A 7,737-nucleotide genomic window follows, 5' to 3' on the forward strand; every position below is an offset into this window, starting at 1 on the left:
TTATGATCATTATCACCTTAATAGGAGTGCCCTGCACCCTGGATGTATCTGAAAAGCAATCTATCCTACCCAATCTAATCACCCAGTTATATTTTAGTTAACACCCTGTTAAAACTATTCCCAACACAAAGACTCAAAAAACAAGCAGTATCTACAAAAGTTGAAGAATGACAGGAGGCGGGGCGCCTGGGTGGCTGAGGTCATGATCCCAGGGTCCTGGGATCGAGCCCCCACATCACGCTCCCTGCTCAGCGGGAAGCCTGCTTCTCCCTCTCCCACTTCCCCTCCTTGTGTTCCCTCTCTCACTGTCTCTGTTGAATAAATAAACCTTTAAAAAAAAAAAAAAGAGTGGCAGGAGGGGACCTGTCTCCAGAGCTTTCTCAACTGCAGAAATAAAGAGACAATAGCCTGATTCCTCTCTTCTCCTCTATCTGCCAAATTTCACATAAAATGGCTTCTGAGCTCAAATCTCATAATTTAAAAAAGTATTCAACTTTTATCCATAAGTTGAAAGTGCAGGCTTAAAAATGTACAAGCACTGTAAGGATAAAACTGTCTTTTTTTTTTTTTTTTGAAGATTTTATTTATTTGACAGAGAGAGACACAGGGAAAGAGGGAACACAAGCAGGGCGAGTGGGAGAGGGAGAAGCCAGCCTCCTGCTGAGCTGGGAGCCTGATGCGGGCTTGATCCCAGGACCCTGGGATCATGACCTGAGCCGAAGGCAGATGCATAATGACTGAGCCACCCAGGCGCCCAAAACTGTCATTTTTAATAAACTATGTCTGTTTTGAAAGCGAATGATATTTCTAAGAAGATTACCATATGACAATTACCAATTAAATGAAAAGCTGACAAGACTTCTAACCTTAAGATATCATTATAAACAGGAAGCAACTGGGCGCCTGGGTGGCTCAGTTGGTTGGGCGACTGCCTTCGGCTCAGGTCATGATCCTGGAGTCCCGGGATCGAGTCCCACATCAGGCTCCCTGCTCAGCGGGGAGTCTGCTTCTCCCTCTGACCCTCTTCCCTCTCGTGCTCTCTATCTCTCATTCTCTCTCTCAAATGAATAATCTTAAAAAAAAAAAAATAGGAAGCAACTTCATACAGTTTTTATGAGCTCCATACAATTTTCCTTATCCTGATTTATTGCATTAATGAGGGTTTAGGCTATCAAACTCACAGTTCCTACAACACAACAACTATGGCCCCCAGGCCTGAAACAGCATTATCTTTAAAAAGATACTGCAAAACCTGTAACAACAAAAAACAAAATAAGAGGTAATAAAATAAAGTGTAAAGAATGGCTGTATCAGAAATTTATACTTGATAAACTGAAAACTCAAACTAGACTGTGGACATTTTTAAGTGGTGAGGGGACTATAGTCAAAAATGTAGCCAAAGCCTGGGGGAAGCCACCCCTTTACTTGGGAAATGAATTTTCATTTTCTATATTAAATCTCTGAGGAAGATAAAAAGTACAAAATCTAAACAAAAAGCTGGGGAAAACACCTACTCCATATCATATGTTCTTTACCAAGTTTAATAGCGCAGGCTGTTTGGTAATGTAATTAGTGTTTATATAGAAGTCACCTCAGAATGCAGTGAGCCACATTTCCTCCAAAGTACACCCCATTTAGCCATCAACAATGGATATTTACTTAGGACTAAGAATATGTCAAACTGTGAGGTGTTATGGAAAACATGACAGAATTGTACCATCCCTTCACTGAAGAAATAAGATAAAGATACAATACCACCCATTTCTGCATGGCATTTAAGACAACCTCCGTATGTCTTAGTTAATTTCCAATTAATAAAAGAGTAATTGATGTGGCAAAATTGAAGATAAATATTATAAATACAATAAAATTAGCATTGTGGTTAAGAATAAAAATTTTCATTATTAAAGAAAACCCTGAAATCTGGTAAATACCCTCAATCTAGGTTAAGTTTTTGTGTGCTATTATTATCAGTCTCTTAAAAAGGGAGGGGGGACTTGATTTAAAAAGGTCTTTCAGAATAGACAACTTGACACTCAGTTCTGCAGTAAACCCAATCAAAATGTTATCAATCTTTGGATCTGGAAGTCCTTGAAGCACCTTTTCCTTTTATCATCCCTGTTCAGGCTTGCCAATTTTTCTTCCAGAATCTCCCATTTGCCCTTTCTTTCTCTTTCTATCCTCACTTCTTGCCTGCATTTGCTCATTCACTCATCATTTACCAAATGCCTATCATCTGCCATGCACAAAGCTAGACCCTTATCCTTAGGAAGCTCACATGACACTATGTAGAACTGTTATCTGCCCATCTCCATGACCGGACTGCAAGCTTTAGCAAAGGTTTTGTATTTCCAGAACCTAGTAGCATCTGGCATACAGTCTAAAAATGTTTATTGTATGACACTAGATTACTGCAGCAAGCTCTTTTTAAATCCATAAATATTTATATCTTCAAAAAGGACTCTTACTTTTCTTCCCTTTTTAATACAAAAGGAATACGTGTACAATGCAAAAGTAAGATAGAAAGGTACAGAATACAAAGTGAATTCTCCAACCCCCTAAATCCTACTTCCATGAGTAGTGACTACTATTACAGTTTGGAATCTATCTTTCCAGAGCTTTCCTATCCTGGTATATAACACACACTTTTATACTTTTTTAGAATAAGTTCTCTGACAGTTTCCGACTCTAACTTCTCAACTTTCAAATCCAGTTGAAGTTCTCAGTGTTGTCCCTGGATTAGATGCATCAGCATCATCTGAGAATTTGTTAGAAATACAAATTCCCGGGCGCCTGGGTGGCTCAGATGGTTAAGCGTCTGCCTTCGGCTCAGGTCATGATCCCAGGGTCCTGGGATCGAGTCCCGCATCGGGCTCCCTGCTCCTTGGGAGCCTGCTTCTCCCTCTGCCTCTCTCTCTCTCTCTCTCCTCTGTCTCTCATGAATAAATAAATAAAATCTTTAAAAAAAAAAAAAGAAATACAAATTCCCAGGCCCCACTCTGGACCTACTAAATCAGAAACTCTGGAAGTGGGGCCCCCCACAGTATGGTTTTATTTTTTAATTGCTTAGTAAGCGCCACGCCCAACGTGGCTTGAACTCACGACCCAGAGATCAAGAGTTGCGTGCTCTACCGACTGAGCCAGGCAGGCACCCCCTAAAATCTGGGTTTTAAAGTCTTCAGGTGATTCTAATGCATACTAAGGGTTGAGAACCACTATTTTAATCCCAAGCCACCCTAGCCAAGCCAGGGTTTTTTTTTTTTTTTTACCATCCTACTTCAAAATGACTTGATGTTTCCTTTCAACTTCAACTGTGTATGATTTTATGAAATGTCTCATTATATTGTCATATTGTTGCTTATAATGCTATCATACCAATTTTTAGACTTGACTTGAGTTACAGCTAGATATGGTGTTTCCCAGTTAGCTAGGAGGCTCTTTTAAAAGGATATTTTATTCAATAAATTATTCAATTGAAAATCGTATACCATGCTTTATATACAGTAACAGCTTGACATATTTGCAGAGAATTATTTGGAAAAGCTCTTTAAAAAGCTTCATTTCTGTAGAAAACCTATACATAGATCTGCCTCCCAAAGAGCCCTTTGAATACTTATTACTGCAAATAGTATGAAGCGATTTAAGAAAAAAATTCCAGTTACTCTGATAGCACCAAGGGTTGTCTGCCACATAAGGCAAAAGAATGTAAAAATTCTCACATGTATCTAGGGATAGACTGAAAGGCGGTAAGCCTCAGGCTACCTTACTGCAACATGCAAATAAAAACTGCCCTGTACACTTATGTGGCATACACCAACTCCACTGTTGGGGATAAATAGGCTTCTTGATGCAACACCCTTATCTGCAAATTTACAGAAACAGGGTGGAATGGAGACCTCTGAGTGACAGGTCAGATTCAACCAGAAGCTGAATCTAAAGGAAAGGACAGCAAAGAGAAAATGAAGGGCAAGGAGGAGGAACAGAAGGGCAGCAGGAAAACATCACTCTGAGTAATGAAAAGGAGCAGTGGAAATTCACAGAGTCTTTACCAATGCCTACTATGAACCAAGCACTTGGAGCTGCAAAGCAGACCTGACCTCAAGGGGCGAAAAGTCCTGAGGGTAAGACTGAAGCTTCTACCCTACTGTGTACGTGTGTGATTCTAATTGGGAAAATCAAGCAAGGAAGACTTCACAGAAAAGGTGGTGAGTTAATGGAGCTTTGAAGTGTATAGGAAGATTTCCTAAGGGAGAAAAAAAGACACCTGAGCTAGTTATTTTGGGGAAGAAACATTCACATATTTTTACAGCTGTTCCTTTGGGACTTTAAATCATGGAGGCTTCTTGTATTCACCACCACTTTGTCAATGCCTTCTTTCTCTTACTTTATCTTAAATACTGAGATGTTCAAGCCCAGCGTTGGAACAGAGCCCAAAAGCCCCAGAATGAGGTGAGTGCTCGCCAAATTTGCTCTGTCACCTCCAGATCCCGCCAGCCCAGCTAGCCCAGTCCTGCTCTCCTGGCAGCCAGAAAAGGAAGACTAATTATATCCTCTGCGGGGCCAGACTGGGGGTAAACTTTGGATGCGGGCAGACAAGGCTTATCCTTGTTCTGCCAGTGAGGTACCATGAGAGAGCTTCCTTGCCTCCTAAGCCAAGAGGTTCTAGTCTGTCTACCTGTGACATGGAGGCCAGCTTCGAGGGGGAGGGGGGGGAAGCTGGGGACGCACTGGATTGGGAAATGCTGAGGTATTAAGTGAGATAATCATCATAAAATGTTTAATAATATCCCTGGCACACGGCAAGCATTGGATGAAGGTGAGCTTTTATCAACAACACACTACTACTATTATTATTATTACAGTAACACCTCAATTATACTCCAACAAGATACTGTTTTCACAGCCTACTTTTATGACGTTGAAGCAGCAACTCCAGAGATACAAGTGTATTTCAAAAAATTTTAAAGGTACAAGATCAAATTCTAACTGTACTGGCCTGAAAGCCCGAGACCCTGACTTCAAGAGCTAGCCCTTGCCCCTATCAAGCGCGTGACCTTGGGCACGGCACTTCACCTGTGCCTCAGTTTCCTCATCTGTAAAGTGGGGCTAAGAAGCCCCTCCCTCGCACGGTCATCGTGGGGTCCAGCCCGAGGGTACTCCTCGCTGCCCCGGGGTCGCACGCACGCAACGCGAGCTCCCGGCCCACCTTTCAAGCTCGCTGGCTTCGGGACAGGCGGGGTAGGTGAACGCCCGACCCAAGGCCCACCGACCTATGCCGCCTGTTCGGCAGGAGCGGGAAAGGGGGGCGCGCTTAAGGTGCGTCCCTGAGACCGAGGGGGTCGGGCGCCCGCACGCTGTCATCGGCGGCTTCGTTGCCAGGCCCCGAAGCCCCGGCGCGGGGAGCGGCTGAGGGAGGCCGGGCTGACCCAGGTCCCGCCGGCGGGGAGAGCGAAGGGCGCAGGGGGACCCGGAGGAGGCTGGCACCGCGAGCCCCCGCGCGCCGCGGAGATGAGGCGCGGAAGGAGAAAGCACGGGGAGCGACGCCCCCGCAGGCAGCGCCTCGCGTCCCCAGCGGGCCAGGCTGAGGCGCTCACTCACCTGAGGCGCGGGCACCCGCCAGCAGTGCAGCAGCGGCAGCAGCAGCAGCGGTGGCGGCTGTGAGAGGGGCGGGGAAGGCTCTGCGGCCGCGCAGGCGCGCTGAGGGTGCCGGGGCCACGCAGGCGCGCTGTGCCTCCCCCTCGGGAACTACCGAGAAGATGGTGGCTGAGCCGTGAGGGCCCTGTGGCGCCATCTTGGCTGTAGTTTTTCATGTTGCGGAGTCTCCCGGGAGAACCTAAAACTAGAGCGGCCCGGAGGGAGGGGCGTTGAGTGCTGCGTCTGGCCCGCCTCCTCCCCTTCCGCCAAATCAGATCCTAATGAAGCTCTTAAGAACAACAGCAAAAAAAAAAACTCTTGCAAGGCAAGGAAGGCATCCTCCTTTTACGTGGATCCAGAGATGTACCCAAGGGCACATAGCCTAGCACAGTGCTTGGCTTGTGGGAGGCGCTTACCAAATTTTTGGTGAATGAGTACAGTTAACTGAAGAACTAGAATCCAAGATTCAGGGCTCCTAATTCCCAGTCCTCCATTCTATCTCTATTACAACTGCCAGCCACACCACCTCCTTTCTTGGGTGCCACAGAGAAATGGAGTTTTGGTGTGTGTGTTTTTTTTTTTTTTTTTTAAGATTTTTAATTTTTTATTAGAGAGAGAGGGAGAGTACGAGCAGGCAGAGGGAGAGTGAGAGGCAAGGCTCCCCGTTCAGCAGGGAGCCCAACGTGGGGCCCGATCCCAGAACCCTGGAATCATGACCTGGGCCGAAGGCAGTCGCTTAATCTACTGAGCTACCCAGGCACCCCCGGTGTGTTTTTGTTTTAAGAACGTTTACAGATTAAGCTTAATGACCCAACGATATAACACCAAAATATACCAGACATAATACCCTCCCTGAAAGAGATTCTTGGTTAATCTCACTGACTAAAAACTAAATTAGGACAAACAGAAGGAATTTTACCAAACATGTCAAGGACAGCAACTGTCTGTAACATTGTTACTCGTCAAGCACAATTCCTGAAGGAAACTTGGGAAGAGGGGAAACTGAAGTTAACTGAGCACAGACTTTTATGATTTATCTGTTAACAGAGTGCCAAATTGGTTCTACTATCTCTATGTCCTTGGTTAGATTATTAAGCCTGACTGCTTGAGTTCCTCATCTATAGTGACAAAAAAATACAAGCTACCTAAGTTGTGGTCTGTATGCATGTAAAATCCTTAGAGCTTGTAAGTATTATTTTTCTATGCTCTATCTTATTTGGCTGTTGAAGATGCAGACAAAAACACACTTTTTACCCTTGAGTTTGAACAAATTCTTACAAACAAAAAATGCAATATGATGTAATAAATAAAATGACAGAGGGTCCAATCACCTGGGAGAGGTGTGATCTATCCCCATTTTACAGATGAGTAAATTTGAGCATAAGAGATAAAGATTCACTTCAAACTCTTTCCATTATACTACTCTGCTTCTGAAAGAGTAGGCAATTAACACCACTCCTCTGATGCTTAAGAGCCCCAGCTTTCCTTGGGGCTGTCCAAAGTTTCCCTCTTGCTCCAGCTTTGACAATCAATATTATCCATTCTCAAGGCTTCAACAGCTACGTATCAGTTACTTCCAAATTTTATCTCCAGTCCAAATGTCTCTACCCAATTTTCCATGTCTATATCCAATGGTCTAGTTGACTTCTCTATTTGGTATCTCAAATTGAACTACTAGCTTTCTCATCTCATTAGCTGCTCTATTAATCCACCCAGTTGTTCAAGCTTTTGCCCCTCCAGCACATTGATACCACTGTTCTAAATTTATACTTTTTAATCTAACTTATAGCATCCCTGTGATATAGGTTCTATCTTTCTCCCAATCTTACAGATAAGAGGTTAAATAACTTTTTCTCGGTTGAAGGGGCACTTAGGCTTTTAACACATAGTTCACATGCCTACAAAGTTCCAGACACTATGAGCAACTCCCATGTCTGTTTTTGTTCTTCGTTCTCTCCCCAGTTCTTAGAACTATACCTGGCATATAGCAGGGGCTCTGTAAATACATGAAAGAAAAAGGAATGTGGGGGGGATGCCTGGATGGCTGTCAGTAAAGCATCTGCCTTTGGCTCAGGTCATGATCGTGGGGTCCTGGGATCAAGC

At 44.2% G+C, this 7,737-nt stretch overlaps 1 protein-coding gene across 2 annotated transcripts in view; it reads right to left on the reverse strand.

Annotated features, from left to right (window-relative positions):
* NDRG3 (NDRG family member 3) overlaps positions 1 to 5,748 on the reverse strand; it is a 73,345-nt gene extending 67,597 nt beyond the window's left edge. For both annotated transcript variants that reach the window (XM_027622721.2, XM_027622719.2), the window contains exon 1: positions 5,599 to 5,748. The gene's annotated coding sequence lies outside the window, so the exon portion shown is untranslated. The remainder of the gene's footprint in view (positions 1 to 5,598) is intronic.
* Positions 5,749 to 7,737: the final 1,989 nt, after the last annotated feature.

The sequence above is a fragment of the Zalophus californianus genome, chromosome 8 (assembly GCF_009762305.2).
Source record: "Zalophus californianus isolate mZalCal1 chromosome 8, mZalCal1.pri.v2, whole genome shotgun sequence".
Lineage (NCBI taxonomy): Eukaryota > Metazoa > Chordata > Mammalia > Carnivora > Otariidae > Zalophus > Zalophus californianus.